Consider the following 17,246-nt stretch of genomic DNA (forward strand, 5'->3'; position numbering starts at 1 on the left):
GATGTTTTAAATTATATTGTTATAGATCGGAGTTGGAAATAATTTCCGAGGCAGGTTACGGACACGAGTGGCGTACCGCATAATTTTACACGAAATAAGGATTTGAGATTTTAAGGTAAAATTTTCAAAAACTTCCAAATCGATGCAACCACCTGGTACTGCGTTAGGTTTGAATAATCTTGTATTGGTTTTTTCGTTTTGAGAGATTTCAATGGCATTGAAAGCTCTCCCTCCCTCCCTACTCCGGCGAATAATTGAAACGCACGAGAGGCAGAAATGGCTGGAAAAAAGAACAAGATTGCACGCACGATAATTGGATTAAAATACGAATAACGAGAGGAATTCGCGGATCGAGGATTCGCGATTTTTGCGCTTGAAATTGATAATGGGCCGGGGTTTTCCAATATGGAAAGAGCGGCTGTTTCTTTTCTCTCGATGAAGGAGAAATTAATGGGTAAGTTTAAAAACTGATTTCGAAAGGACTCGACTGATAATGCCATTTTTAATTCCTCCGAGTTAAATCGCATTTGTTTCGTTCGAATTTATTTGGTATATTACAGGCAAAGATTTCAATTTACGCGGAGAACAATGCGTCTTGATTTCTAGAAATTGTAATAAATTAATTAGCAAGAATGTTCGTGAATCAGATTCTTGAATCATTTAGCGTATTCTAGATAACATTTTTTGATAAGAAAAGTAAATGTTTGTGGCAAAGAATTTCGAATTTCTTGTTTCATTAATTTCATTTCCTGTCATATTTATTTTTAACATTCTCGTTCTGCCAGTGATTACGTACGTGATTTAAGCCAAATATTTTCTTTGCAAAATTTCTCGCATATTATTGTAGCATGCATCGACATAACGTAAAATAAATTACAAATTCGATAGAACTTCAAATTTTAGATTTTTCGCAATCCATCGTTTTCGTAATCGTCATCACGTATAAGAATCAATCGTTCTCGCGTATTGCAATATAAATTAATAAATAACGTAAAAGCGCTCAATTCCAATTTTACGTTATTATTTCCCGAGATAAATTTCAAGGGACCAGTCGCATTGTAACGTTATCCACCGTCGACAGATGCAATCATTTAAAGTTCTGTTGCAAAATTTCCCCAGTCTGTGCAAGGTCATCGGGGATAATCATTTTTCACGTCACGTTTCTTGGCGTAATTCGGCTTTTCGAAATGATACGTGGTGGTTAGTTGGCAAATAATTGTTCGCCCATTTTCTACACAACTATGGACTAAGTATAGAAAGACATATCGAGTTGTATTTAGGAACAGGAGAAACCGGTTTCGTGGCACCGCAAAGTGCTTAGTATCAAATTTGTGAGAGAAGTGAATTATCTTCTCGACTAATAGGCTAATGACTCCATTACCGTGCTTTGACGACACATTCGCTGTTATTTTGGTGTGTGGTAGAAGCAGTTGGCGGCAATTGCCCGCCTCAAGATGCGTTTTCCGGTAATTGGAAACGTTTATTCGCTAGATATAGTTTAAACGTTATAGCGAAAGAATAGAGAATTTCTAGAAACTTTCATTGACGAACAAATGTCAAAAAGCAAGATTTTTCGATGATTAATAACATCTACAATCTTCTGCAAACCTTTGCAAATCAATAAAATCCACGATTAGGTGTCGAACTTCAGTCACCTGATATTTTATATTCAAAAAAATAAATTCTACAATCCATAAAATTATTTCTCGAAACAGAAATCTACCAGTACATAGCTACAATGTTCAGAATCCTCTTCAAACCTTCGCAAACCAGCGAGATCTTAACATTTTCCCTCGCGTTGGAAGAAAAATAAAATCTCTCACAAACGACAAATTTCAGAAATAAAATCTCGTAATATCTCTTCCAAAAGAGAAATTAGAAGATTGTCAAGCAACTAAATGCGACCTTCCACAAACCTAATCGTTCGTCCACGACTCATTGCGTCGCTGTATTGCGAAAAACGCTAAATAGTAAACCAACGGAGCAATCGATCAACAGCAATCGTAAGATGCCCCATTTCCGGCGTCCCCCTTATCAACTGTACGCGAATAGCATCGTCTGACCACGATCATCGTATTCTACTGGCTCGTTTGGTCGATACAAGCGGCAAACACGAATCAACGTCCATTAGCACAGATCCGTGACAGATAGATGAAAAAGTTACCATCACGCGAGAGCTCAATTTTTCCTGTCTTTTTTTTTTTACTGTTTATCTTTCTCTTTCTACTTTCTTAAAAGTACGCTAAAGTGTAAAAACGGTATTTAACAATTAAAGAAACAAGAACCTGCCAGCTTCGTTACGACTCGCACGCGTCGTTCTTGCTGGTGAATTTTTCATGCACGCAAATCATACGTTTCGTATGATACTCTTCGCGATAAATTATTACTTTTGCTTGGTGTTAATTATTCTCGGTTAATTCAATTTCAACGAGATTGACGACGAATAATTCCGTTTCGTATAAGTAATTAGATCGTTCTATAGTCTGTGTAATTAATTTTTAAAGCATATTATCTTTTCAGGGTAGATTAAATGTATTTTGCGACAGTTAATATTGAATTTTTAATTTTAGATGCGCAATCTCGTGACTGAGTTTCTGAACTGAGGTTCGAGCTACGTGAAACTTCATGCACGTGGTTTGTCGTGCGAATGCCAATTTTTTAAACAAACACGTTAACCGATCGAGCACAACTATAGATCAATTAACTGACAAACGAACGTTCGTCCGCATTCAGAACAAATTCCATGCGTTAAAAATGGAACGCATCGACGCTACGAGGAAACGACATAAACAAAAAGCACAGATGTCTTCGGTTCTATGAACATCGACTCCTATTATTCCAACGAATAACGAGAAAAAGCAGAGGGGATAGCAAACAAACAAGGTTTTGAATTGTTTAACAAGCCATTTTCCTGGGTATCATAAATCAATGGTTAATAGACAACATGTGTATTGTTCAAGTAAATTTTATTAAGAAACCAACTATTGGGTTGGCAACCAAGTGATTGCGGATTTTGTCAATACCGCTAATGACAAAATCCGCAATCACGTGGTTGCCAACACGATATATCGTACGTGAATATTCTTCAAATATTTCCTGTTCAAACGTCGATCGAATGTACCGTGAATAAATACATTTTACCTAAATGTTGTCGAAATATATCTCATTTTCGTCAAATTATTAAACGTTTGGTACTACTGTACCAATTGTGATATTATAATAATATGTTTAATTATAATCCATTGAAATATTCTTCAAAGGCATTCGATTATGATATTCGAAATAACGAAATACCGCTGAAGCCTGACATCGAAGACAAAAATATTCGTAGCGAATCGTCTTCAGCATCGAAAATTCCTCGAATTCCCTAGTCGAGCTGATCAAGACCCTTCTATTTCGGTGGCCAGCGCCGCAAGTGCGACGCTTACTAATTCGTCACCGCGAACGAAAGAGGAACTCGAGCGAAGAGACGCGCTCGAATGTTGACCCGTGTCGACGTTTTAACGTCGTTGACAGTGGAACAGTAGGCGGCGTGGCGTGGGAACGCGTGAAATGTGGAACGATCGGTGTGAAACGCAACAGCTGCGCGGAAATGTTGAAAAAAGCCGATCGAAGCTTCGAATTGCGTTCACTAGCGATGAAGCAGAGCGAAATCTTGGCAGAGGAGATGGCTTCTGTGCTTTTTCTGGCACTCACATGCTCGAGATTTTGGCTGTCTGAATCGAGGGTTGGGCCAAGTGTTTGAGACACTGAACTCCTCTTCTCTAGGGACCTTTTTTTTCTTCCTAGGAAATAACAGGTTGAGGGTCCAGTTTTGATCGGCAAGTATCCGTTACTTGTTGGCTGTCGCGAGCGTGCCTTCTTTTCGAATACGACCTTTTCCACGACGGATATCTAACTCTGACTCTCTAGTGACTTTATTCTTTCTAAAGGATAGGAGTTCGAGGATCTAGTTTGGTCCCGGAAGTTACTCGTTACTTCAACACGTGACAAATTTTCTAATGGATTAAAAGATCGAAAGTTTTTCCAAATGGTGTGACCTTAAAGAACAGCTGTCAAAGGGAAGCAAAATTCAAAAGCGTTGGGAATATTTTTAGAGATCAAGTCACAGGTAGGTACGCATGGAAAAATCACGAACAACTGTGTGATACCGGCAGAACGGTTGCATATTTCTCATTTGTAACATTCTATTTATTAAATTAGAATCTCTATGCTTCATCTATGTTTCATTGCTCTGATAAATATTCGCTGGAACTGCGACTTTTCAACGGAAACAGGCATCCGTATGACATGGTTGACATAGAAACGTGATGTGAAAATACGAGAACCCAGGGAATCTCTACTATCTCCTCGAACGCGAAAATGAAAAAAAATCCTGTTATCTTGCGTGTAAAATATGATTAGTCTACTCTCGTGCATAACTAGCTTCTCTCCGCAGATGTCTTTCTGGCGTCGAAATTTTTTCTGAAGTAACATTTGTTCATTCTCTTCGTGTAACAACTAAACGCGGTCTCGTAGAATTTATTTTAAACACGTTTATTTTTGTATCATGTATATTCTTTCGTGGAATAGTCAAGTAGGCTAATATAATTACACATTATTTTCATATTTTCTATATCGTTTATCATACGTTATATACCTAATATAACAAGCAAATATATTCCTGTAGAATTTATCTCGTATTTTATCGAGTATTTGATTATTTATTTATTTAGAATTCATGTCGCATCTTACTTAGAACGTGATTATTTATCTATTTAGACTACACTTGGAATTAAGTTATTCAGTTTTATGTTAATCTCTTCTTTCGCGTGGTAATGAGATTCTTACAAAGGCGTCCTTCGTTTAATTTGCTTTTTAAAACGATCATTAGAATGCTGTCAGAGTGCCATGTCTTTTAAATTTCGCAATACTAGCTAAGAATATTGTTAGGTGAGTTAGTGAAGTATTCGTGCAAATTGTTTGAGCCAGTTCCATGCTCAGATTGGGTTTAAATATTCTTCAAGTTGTACAACAGGCATTAAACGCCAAACAAAATAGTTTCGGCGTGGAATTGCTTAGACGGATTCACTCGGGAAGAATCGTGCAGCTGTATAAACATGTAACTGGGCCAAAGTACTTTTAAGAATGTGGATTATCAGGTGAAATACGATGGAACGCAGCAACATTTGCTGGCAAAACGTATCATACTTTCAAATGACTCTAAACTAATGGAAAAATCCTGCTGTAAAATATCGACTATTAAGTTAATTAAATAGCGTATAAGAGAGTTAATAATCAAAACAACCGAAAATAAATACTTCAAATATTTCATTCTATAATTTATAATAATTATTCGATTCTATTTTAAATGTATTTTAAATGTAGAATATTCTAAACATTCCAACAGAGAGAATTGATCAGTCTTGATCTCTACCACACCTGGTAACAATAAAAATTCCTATTAACTGAATATTGAGACGATTTGAATTAAGATGAATTAAGGTTCATTAGAATGTACCATAAATACAGCAATTCGAAATTGTTCATGAAACTTTCATTCCGCGGTCACATTTCCACACTGTTCGATATTAAAGCTCAAAGTGGAACGGAGGTTAGATCGAAATCGAGAAACCTTCAGAATCGGTAACAACGTGGAAGAAACGTGTTTCTTTAGCTCTTTATCATGTATCATGTTTGTACAGCTGGAAAAGCAGTCCGCCTTGTCTATAGCATCGTTAACTGTTGTGTCGGTGTGACGACAGAAAAGGAGAGACGAATAAAGTGGAATGCCGGTTGATGGTGGAGTGGTATAACAATGAAGGCGACACCAGCTATCTCTTTCAATCCTTTGACGAACGCACTCGTCCCTTGTGTAAGAAGATTTCCACATCGATTTTTTCTCTCCGTTCTACAGCTGCTGTTGCAAGATATTATCTACTACGAAGGAATCTTACGATCATCTATCAAATGAAAATGCTTTGCTTCGAGAATAAATATGATGCACATGGTAGAGTGTCCCATCTTTTTCCGATCAAATGTTATATTCATATGCTACGGTACCCGGTATGCTATATTCATAAGTATACCGATACTTGTGTATTTGTGGATTACGTTGTAACCTTAGTTCAGTTTCTTTTGTGGATTTATTACGTTGACCTGTAATCCTCGTGTTATTTTGGGATAATATTAAGCAATATTTGTTAATAAATAATGTTGGTAAATTCACCATAAAGACAGGCAAGTGAAATTGTTATATCCTATTACGTCGTACAGATTACGAGAAATTTTACGACACCGAGTTTGTAATTTATTTCTGTCCGATCGCGATAGATTCGTGAGCTATTATTGAAACAGAAGACTTTCGCGCAGTGCTATGTGTATTTCTTTCGTACTTCTTAACGAATTCAGGGTTGCAATATATTACGAGCAGACTTTCAACTTGACTGTTGAATTTTAAATTAGCTGACGAATGCAAGTTTAAGCCTGCAAGTTTTATCTTTTTAAGAAACTGCAACTAATCTTCTGTTTGAAGATGTTTCGCTTGGTTTAAAAATCAGAAACTCTTTCTAGATAAATTTCCACGGTGTATCCCAGTGTACATTATCCATTCTAAATCATGTAACATGTATATTTAGAAATTCTTGAATTAGATTCAAAATTAGAAATTCCCTCTTCACATGGTGAACTCAGTTCACATTTATTATTTGGAGAAGATTTGGTCTGAGATTAAATTTAAAACTGTTAAAATTTCGACTGCAGCGTTAAAAGCTACTCTGGAGTAACAAATAAAATTGATTTTATTGGAATGCGTTGAAAATTTACCAAAGTCTTTGGCGCTTAAATTGTCCTAAACTGTTTTAGGTTTGAAGCAAGTAATCGTCAATAGTTTGAGAAGGATGGCTCGTGTTTGACATTAAAATATTTAAGTGCAACGAACTTGATAATAATTTAAACTGGTATATTTATGAGCTATGGATTGATTGCTTTGAAAGAACGGTAATTTAGATTGACAGGAGCACTAATTCAAACTGCTGAATATATTTTCACGAACAGACGTTTATTCCACGCTCTATTTCCACACCCACTTCCGTAAATCATTCGGAGACCATACCAACAATTTTCAGCAGAAAGTAACTGTTTGGCTCAATTTCCTGAGACTAATCTTATATGGATTGAAAAATAATTTTCCAAATTTTAGTTCAATTACCTAATTCACTATCTATTATCAAACAGGAAAACAGGATTCAAAAACCTAGTACCTTTTCCAATCATTGATTTCTTGCCACAGCTTTCATTCGTCAATTGCTACTTAAATATCGCACCCGAATTAGTATTTAAGTATCCAGCCCTGATTATCACTTACATGTTCAATTCTAAGTACCCAATATTTTGCCCATTTAGTATGAGACCCTCGACTTAACTCTGTCAAGTCAATATCTATCTTCGATGATAAAAAGAATCTAATAAAACTGAGTTTCTGTACAAATCACGTATATCGCGGTCATCGCGACTTATATCATTACACTTTTCGATTGTCAATTAAATACGAATCCATTTAAATGTATAAATGTGCGATTCACTCGGCAATCCATTTCCAATCTCACAGTATCCGAGTTATTCCAGTTCGTTTCCCAACGTTCGCACGTAAATCCAAAGGAACCCAGCAATCTGTCGAAACTCTATCAAATTACACACAACTGCCATTGCGAACAAACGAACCCAAGTTGGCCACAGAGCGCAGTAAATCGAAAAAGCTGGAAAACTCATCGGCACAGCGGTGGTCACTCTAGAACGCTCTCGGATTATATAGAAGCGTTTAGCCTGAAATCCAAACTTCCCGAAATATCGCTAGAACTATTCCATTCCAACTCGCTGGGCTTCCGCGATTTTCTCAAACAACGGCAGCGAAAACACGCGTGGATCCTCAAACGCGTAACTAGAATTTCCACGCATTTATGGGCATCGCGAAAGTTTCAAAGTGCATGGAATACACATAGCGCGCTGTGGTATACAGGATCCCGGTAATCATAAGGCGAGACAGCGATCGTAAAAGAGCGAAGAAAATAAATGGAAAATATGCAAGTAAAATTGGGGATAAAGAAACACAGAATGTAAATAATAGAAAAATAATAATGTATGTGTGCATATAAAAGTTTGAATAAATAATACAAAATAGAAAAGTTAGAATGAAACTACAAGTTGGTAGATCGAAATATGGAACAAAGCTTTTCATACAGTTTGAAAACTTGCCAATTATACGACGTTCCGTGTGTTTCTTAAATTATAATTAGATGTATGAATTAATATTGAATTAATGATTAAATACAATTAAACTACGTGACTTTTTAAAACTATGAATTTGTATAAATATTCATAGATACTTCCGAGTGTAGTGTGTTCAACAATCGATAATGGAGAGGGAAAAAGCTGGATGGCCCGGGAACTGATGATTCGTCATAATTCCTAGCGATCGATTCCTTGGTTTACGAGAATCGAACGCGCACTTAACCTCATACGACGACGCGATACGGCAACTGCCGGTACTCCAAAAGATGGGGATCGTTCTTCCTGTTGATTTCATGATAAATCGTCGTGAGAAAGAGCCCTTTGATGGCGTGGAAGCTTTCATAGTGATTTAGGCTCTCTACTCGTAGTGAATTACGCAAACTTTTGTAGCCTTGCTATTAAGTACTCTCAATATGAAATCCAAGACGTTCTGTACGGAAGCTTTCAAGAAATTCTATGTATGGAATTTGCCACTTTTTATCTTGACCGTTTGTGATTTTTTTAAATAATTCTGAACTAGGAATTTCGACGTAACGAGTCTTTAGATCCTTTTCCAAGGTCCATTAATCTTTCTCCGTCCAATCAGAAGTCCGGTCGTATTGAAATCCGCTTGGATTCTTGAAATTTCCGAATCGAAGACCATTCTCCATAAGCACTTCGAATCATCTTATCGAGTTTCAATTAACGTGATCTTGAGTTAAATATGTTTCGAAAATTATTTAAACCCGTTGCGAGGAAACATTCGTTAGCGCAATGTGAAATTTTTCATGTTTTGAAAGTCTCTTGAAATGATATTTCTCGGTGCAGAAAACGAGCTTTAAAGCATAACGAGAGTGATAGTGTCTTGATGACTCATTACTAGGCTAAGTATATGACGGCTAAAAGTCAAGTGTAGCGGTCTAGTTTTATTTTTAATCCTTGGAGTTCCTCGTTTTCTATTTTCCAGTTTATAATTTTCTATTTCTTCTTCTTGAAATTTCTACTTGCTTTCTTACTTTTCCTATCGTCTAATTTCACTTTTCAATTTCTTCCTTCTATTGTATTTCATTTCCCATTCTCTATGATCCTTTCTTTGCACTTCTCTACTTTCATTTGCAAGTTTTCTTTGATATTACGTTTCCGTTTTCTATATCTTCCTTTTCCCGCTTCGATTCTCCATCTGTATATTTTACCTTTCCCATTTTCTTTATTCTCCATTTCCTATTTTCTCCAAACCGTGCTACCATTGCTCCATCCTATTTTCATTTCCTATCTTTTCCATTTCTCGTTTCTCATCCTCCATGAGCGCAACTGCATAAACAACACGTATCATTAACCAGCGACTCTTTCTCTGGACTGCGACAATTTTCGTTTCCACTCTAGTCGAGATCTTCAAATCCCATTACTCCTCTCACCAACCTCTCGAATTAACATCTCCTCTTGAATTAACATCCAGTTACTTCCATTACGTTCAAGATTGCTTCTACCCACTGCGTCCAGTCGTTACAATACTCGAACCAAGCTTCTCCATCCGACTGCAAACAGAAACCATTTCTCCGGGAAAAAGACCCACTCAAACCCCGTCAAACTTCCTCAAACACGATCTAACAGCAGTGTCACGATAAATCCTTAAATCCGTACAATAATTCCCAGCATTTCCCAACTCCAATTCCCTTAGAGGATCACAGAACGTGCCTCAACAATGATCCAGAACACGTATTGATCAGTTTCCACGCCAATGAGTCAGTTCAAAGGACTCTTCCTCTTCGTAAAATAGTTCGTCTCACCTCCAATTTGTTTTAAATCTTCCTAAGTAGCCTCGGTAGAGAGGACAGAGTCGAAAGTCCGAGATGACAAGCGTAGAAATTCCCTTTGATTGAGAAACAAAGTTCAGATGGCACGGAATGTCTCATTGCCGCGCGCGAGCAATGATTCACGGCGCGAAACGATCTTTGGATCAGCCACGCTGGTCCGGTCGAGGTCGCGCGTGCTGTCGCACTGAGTGAGCGTCGTCGAGCTACTCTCCTGCGAACCCAGACCACCGCTGTGAGCATGCTCTCTCTCTCTCTCTCTCTCTCTCTCTCTCTCTTTCTCGCTCGCTCGACACCGCGCTCTTCCGCTCGGAGTAGCGACCACTGTCAGCCAAGCGACACGCGTTTCCTTTGGTACTGACTTATGATAGGAAGTTTGGCTAAAGGGATGGACACAAGAGCGTGGAACTGGCGAGGTTATGCAGAGGATGATGGATAGAGTTCGAAACGTGAAATGAAATCTCCAAGTTGGCGATAGACGTGTCATTGTGTTGTTTAGAAGATGACGTCCAGGTTCCTATGGCTTGAGATTCGGTCCGAGAAAAGAGATTTTAGGGCTGTTGACGGAGTGTAAAACTTGTGTTTCTGACCAAACAGCAGCCAAACGAAGAATACCATCGAAGAATGGGACTTTGAAGTTGGTTAGGATGGCAATGTGTACATAGACGTTATCGTGTTGTTTAGAAAAGGAAGTCCAGGTCTCCGTGGTTTGAGATTTGGACCAGGAAACCAGATTTTAAGGCTTGGGCTTGTGCTTTCGATGAATGGATCCAAATACAAGCTAACGCGAAAATTGGGATTTTGTGTTCGGAGAAGTTGAGAAGAGGGTGCTCTGTTTTTGTTGCAAGTGAGTTGGAACGAGGTTAGCACAAAGCTGTAGGTATTTTCGTGTGACTTCGAAGACATCCAAGTTTCAAAGTTCAAGATTTGTAATTTGGTGGAGGAAGTGAGATTAAGGGGCACGAGACTTGTATTTTTGACAAAGGTGAATTCGAGCGAAGAATAGCTTCGAATGGATGAAATTTGGGAAGAGATATAGAATTTCGGATTAGAGTAGTTGAAAACCGATCCTTTGTCTTCGATGACGGTATGTAGTATGCGTAATTGAATTCCTTTGTATAAATAGAAGTTTCAGAAAAGGAAAAATTCTTCTCTCCAAGGAGTTTTACAAAACGAAAAAATTCTTTTTTCCCATAAACTCGAAAAAAGGAACTGTAGTCACATTCTCCTCTTCTGCTTTCGACGAGCAAAACTATGATGCTTGTAGGCCCAAGGGACATTTAATCTCGCGAGGAAACGAGATTTAGGAGCGGTCAGATCGCTGGCCTTTCCTGGATCGAAGCTGCTTTTACGACAAGCAAGGAAAGAGAGCGGCGATTGTCGTTTTTATTTGGTCGATGTGGTTGAAACGACCTGGTCCGTTCCTTGGTACCTTGCGGCTGTTTTTGGAAATCCATGTGTTTCAAACGACTTCTTCTTCGAGTTTCTATGTTACTATATATGCGGTATATACATATACACAGGATATATCCTGTGGGTAAAGTATTTCCTAGATGGGAATTTTAGAGTGAAGCTTTTTATACCATTTAAATTGTTAACATTAACATCTTAGAAACATTTCTTTTTTATCAATTATTAATAATAAAAATTCCCTTTTGTCGTGTTTCCACATAATATACAACATAATACGTTAAAATTAGGGTCAATTTCTTCCAAGTTGCTAAATTGAAGTCTCCACACTTTCCATTGTACAGGGTGGTTCAAAAATAATGATAACAACCTGATAACACCTAATTTTTTGGGAACTCGATTTGAAAAAGCATGTAAAGTTAAATGTTTTTTCCAAATTGTTAAATTGCAGTCTCCACATATTCCATTGTACAGGGTGGTTCAAAAACAACGAAGATATTCACTTGATCTTTACATCCAGCTAATTTTGATTATCGATGATTGTCGAGATTGGAAATTTTGTGACTACGCTTAACATTTGCCTAATTGGTTAAACCATTATTCGATGCAATCTCGATTTACCAGTCGAAATTCTAAATAATAATTCTAAATAAAAGCTTAAAGTGCAAAAGACTTTTATGAAAACTGTTGACGATACAAAATGAGAGTTTAACGTCGATTATACATTTCAGCAAGCTATCTTTTCCCCTAAATCGCCATTGTATAGCCTAATAGGTTCATGCATTAAATATAGCTTCGCTTAGGATTTTGATAACAGAGTCGGCGAATGAGAAATGCGAATGTAACTGCCTGTGAAACTTTTCACAATGGACCCGTTCCATCAATTATAGTTCACCAATTATGAAATATGATTCAGTCATTCATCAACCCGATGCTTTTCAATTTCGAATCACCATCACCGGGTGAATTTAGGTCAAAGTTCAGCTTCAGCTGCCGATGATTTTTTAAACGAAATTTAATCCTATTTTTTGACAATGCTAATAAAATTTCATCTGAATTATTAGCGTTGAATATAGCAATTGAACGCTATAATATTTGAATGCAAAATATTTAATATCAGTGAGAAGCAAATAAGAGAATGAATTTTTTCCATTTTTGAATGGAAAGACTTTTTCCAAAGAGGGAAGGCATTTTCAAGGAAAGTTTCTATAATTTCAGACAAGAAACTCTTTATCCGAAGAAGAAAGAATTTGTTGTATTTTTCTATTGAACGAGGAAAAAACATTTCTTTGACATATGGGCAGAACAAGTTTTCCCGAAAGAGAGGGAAACATTAAAAAATTTTTCTTTTCAAGTACGTGCAAAAACATCCGCGATTCTGAAGAAAATATTTTTCCAAAGAAAAAGAAATTTTTTTCTTCTTGCTATCGAACATGAGAAATTTTTTTTTTAATTTTTGAATGGAGAAACACGTAGCAAGAGGTTAAGGCAGTTCTTTCCATGTAGAGCTGTCTTTCGACAAAAGTGAGCAAAAAGATCTGATAAATCGAAATACAGAGGGATATTATTGTTGGCTGCGTATCAGGCAGTTTCAGAAGGGAATATAGAGTTGCTCTTTCTGCTAGGAAATATGTATTCTTTACGGTCATTGCTTCAAAGAGAACAGCGATTTCTCTCATCTCAAAGTTCACGAAGGTTCAGAAAATTGCGTTTCGTGAGTCTTCCGTATATCTGTAGCATAAGATCCAAGATGTTGAATTATTTCTCCTGTATATCGCAAAAATTCTGCTTCCGTCGTTTAACAATCGATTTCTTTTAAAAAATGTTGGAAAGAAACGTCACTTTTTAAAAACTTTACCAAAACTTCGTTTCCATACTAAATTGAAAATTGTAAATAATTCCAGTATTCTGGAATCGAATTATTTTCAACAATTCTATCGGTGTTACACTACAAACCTGATAATAACTGGACGTTTGATAAGAAACAATTCACCAGAAGGTTATATATTATGTTTTTTGATAGATGTTAGAAGAGATATAAATATGGAAAAATGTACGTTTATCGACTTTCATGTTTCCAAAGGAATATGAACTCTCTTTTGGACTCTATCAAATAAATAATGGTATCCGGGAAAAAAGGAAAAGATCGATCGTTTGATCGCATGGATTCCGTTTCCACCATCACCTTCGCAATATTCCTTTCCGCATGAAATTCCAGTTTTATTTCCTGTGACGTTTGGACGTTCTGGACACACCAGTTCGCCACCACCGTCCTTCCTTCAAAGGAATGTCATCTACATCCACGGAAGACGAAATTCATGAAATAGAAATACGATGAGAAACGTGGACAAAATTTTAATACGAGATAATCGATAATTATTTGGCAATCGTACGGAAGAAGTTCTCATTTGTCGGAATTATGTACTCAGAAATTGCTAATTTTTCTTGTGAAAGATTATTATGTGGGAAAAATTTGTTAACTTCTTAGAAACATTTCTTTTTTGTCAATAATATAATAATTTATTTAATTATTGTAATTATGTTATAATAAATTAATTAATTTATAGTAAATTATATAATTATCAATAATATATGCTAGTAATGAACAATACATAATTCATTAAAATTAGGGTGAATTTCTTACAAATTGTTACTTAGCAATCACTTAGTTGCCAACCTAATATTCATAAATATCGAATATCAATGCTATTACGTGGTGACAATTTTCGACCAAACTGCACGAATCAATAAACTTTTATATAAATATATTTACGTTGTTTCAATCTAAATATTTTCTACTTCAAAATACACGAGTATGTTCACGTAAAGTTCGAACGATGTTCGTAAATCGTTTCTAAAAGTAGTCGGAAGCGGTTCACCGTGTTGAAATTTATCATTTCGTAAATATTTTGACAGTTTCTCGCAGATGCATTAGAGCTCGCTATGAAAATGGCCATCCAGCGAAATTCCACTGCTGTACACTGATATCACAGAGTGTACGAGGATTCATTGCCATGGTAGCTTTCTCCTGACAATTGTGCATCTTAATTGGCGAAATAAAAGTAAAGGAACGCTGAGGTTACGCTTAGAATTTATATTAAAATAGTCATAGATTTATTTAATAAACGATTGCCAGGATCTTCGTCGATGTACATTTGCATGCGTCTCAGCATCGCCATTTCCCGTATCAAACTGCCAACGAAACAGTTACATTCGTCTGTTTTTCGAGACACACGTACTTCCACACGCTCATATTCGCATACGTGTGTCGCTATTACGCGGCTAATATAGTGTAGCACAGAAAATTATATATATCTCGATACTTTCGACTTTGTGATTCCGCTATGCCGCCGGGGGACGGCTTAGTCGGCCCAAGTTAAAGATGCGGTGGATGGCTTGCTTCCAAAATGCGACTGCACTTTACGCGAATCCACCTGTCTACCTTGTATCCGACTAGAAAGCAAATATTTACCGTATCTCGCAATATTTTCGTACGACCGTGTATAACAATCCCCCCAGCTTCTCCTTCTGCGCGTTCGTTCATTCGCCTACGGGCTAACGCAGTCCTTTGATTTTCGGATCTCCGTTGCTTTCAGAAATGGAACGGCAATATGAAATTGAAAATTTCCGCCATTTCTGATTTTCAGATTGCAACTCCGTGACTCGTTCAAACCCGGTGGAAGAATTTTACAGCCGTTAATTTTTAGATTGCAACATCTCGATAGCTTTTGATTCTGTGTCTTTTCGAGTAATTAAATTGGAGCTTCGTGCTCGCTTGGTTTGATCATTGAAGAAGTTTCTAACTTTTTAAGTTTTATACCGGTAGAGTTTCGTAACTTTTAATTTCGCCATTTCAAACAACCGAGTTGGAATTCCGCGGTTTCAGTACGTTTCGCAATATTATTTACCGTACTTCGATCTCAAATTTATTTTTAGTGTCGTGTGATCGATAGCGCGTTATACAGGAGATCGACATTTCGTTAATTTGATTTAATTAATCGGCCAAAAATGCGTTAAATTCAAAGTTCGCATTGGCAAATAATGTTTGAACTTCGGTTTTAATCTCGTTTCATCTATTCGCCGTTCTACGGCGTAGTTTTACGCGCGCTAACTTGATTCCCTTGAATATTTCATACGCTTCACGAAAAACAGATTTACTCGCATGCACGCCATTCGATTTTTCATTTACGTCCGTGTAATCGGATATTATTTTCAGCTGTCTGGCTTTCAACGCGCGCCACTTTACGGTCCTCCAATATTTTCCACATTTCCCAGCGCGACATCGATGAAAACCCGCCTTCTTTAACTTCGATTGTCAGATTCGGAGCAATTGTTCGATTAATACAAAGATCGTGTAAATGCACCGACTTTCGTATCGCGCATTTTCGCATTTTCTCGATTCGTGAATTTTAATTCTTTGCCTTCTTTCGTAACTGAAAACCGATGACTTTCTAGTGGTGACGATCATGATGTAAAATGTTCGCTTTCAAACAACCACGAGCCACTGCGAGTGCTTCGGTATTATTTTCAAAATTTTCGATCGAGCTTGCCAACTTTGTGGCAATTTTCAGATATTTGAAATTGAGGAAATTTCTCGATAACAGTAATTTTCTCTGTGTTTCACATCGGACTATTTTATATCGCAGTACGTATAACGTTGTTTCGAAGAACATTCAAATTACTCTAGCGAATTTATTTATTTTTGCGAAGGAGCATAAGCAAGGTTGCTAATAAATTATTAATACGCGAAATACACAGCTATTATCTCAAGGATATTTACTCTCAACTTTTACATCCATCCTCCTAAACATCCTCCTAATAGGTTGCTCACTGCAGTCATTCGTATGAATTATTCATTAAACCATAAAGTCATAATCTGAGAAACGTGTTGTCAGAGCGTCCGACTTCTGTTTTGTAATGTCTGGTAATCTTGTGATTTTCCAAACCATTCGCGTTTGCTGCTTTTTAACCTCTTATTGCGAACTGGGTCACAGAATTATCACTAGTACCGGGAAATATTATTTAGCGATAGCCATAAGCTTCTTAGCACTTTGTTTGTCACAGAATTAACCATAAACTCGATAATCCCAATGTTAATAATCCAGAGCTTCGTGGTTATTTGTTAGCAACTTGAACGTCTTTTACATTTGTGCACAGATCATTAAAAATTTCATCTATGGTAGGACTTTTAATCGAAAGCAAAGCCACGATCCCAATGATTCTACTTGCTGAGCGAAAAAATAATTTTATTTGCTTGCGATTGGATCTGTTAAATCGGAATCCATGTTACGCCTGTCTTTCGAAAACTTTTCCTCGCATACTTATCCATCGCTGCTGATAAGCTTCGTATTGCTCCATTTATCAGAGAAGTTGCGATATAGTATAAAACCAGAATACTAATAGCCGTATTTGCGGAACTTTGCCTTCAGATCCATTAATTTCGAATCCGTGCGACACCTTTCTCTCAATTTACCAGAAATTCTCCTTTCCCAATTATCCATCATTATGCTTTCGAGTACTCGGTTCATTTGAAAACTTCACATTAAACTCGTAATTACAATAATATTATCGTCGAAACTTTACACTTCCACGTCCATTAATTTTCAATCCATGAAATATCTGTCTGTAAATTTATCAAATATCTCTGTCTTGTAATTAACTACCGATGCTAACGAAGCTTCTTATCGTTTGGAACATCCAACGAAAGCCACGAATCCAGTAATATTACTAGCCGAATCGTACACCCAAATCTGTGAAATAATTTTCGAGTCGACGTGT

At 37.0% G+C, this 17,246-nt stretch overlaps 1 protein-coding gene across 9 annotated transcripts in view; it reads right to left on the reverse strand.

The window, feature by feature from the left end:
• The window catches only part of LOC100648035 (cAMP-specific 3',5'-cyclic phosphodiesterase), a 359,695-nt gene that overhangs the window by 162,829 nt on the left and 179,620 nt on the right, over positions 1 to 17,246 (reverse strand). For 2 of the 9 annotated variants that reach the window (XM_012317595.3, XM_003401629.4), the window contains exon 1: positions 10,035 to 10,232. The exons of 5 other annotated variants lie outside the window; for them this stretch is intronic. The gene's annotated coding sequence lies outside the window, so the exon portion shown is untranslated. Of the gene's footprint in view, positions 1 to 10,034; positions 10,233 to 17,246 lie in introns of those variants that run through there. 2 more of the 9 variants (XM_020867265.2, XM_020867264.2) reach the window with 1 other exon arrangement.

The sequence above is a fragment of the Bombus terrestris genome, chromosome 16 (genome assembly GCF_910591885.1).
Source record: "Bombus terrestris chromosome 16, iyBomTerr1.2, whole genome shotgun sequence".
Lineage (NCBI taxonomy): Eukaryota > Metazoa > Arthropoda > Insecta > Hymenoptera > Apidae > Bombus > Bombus terrestris.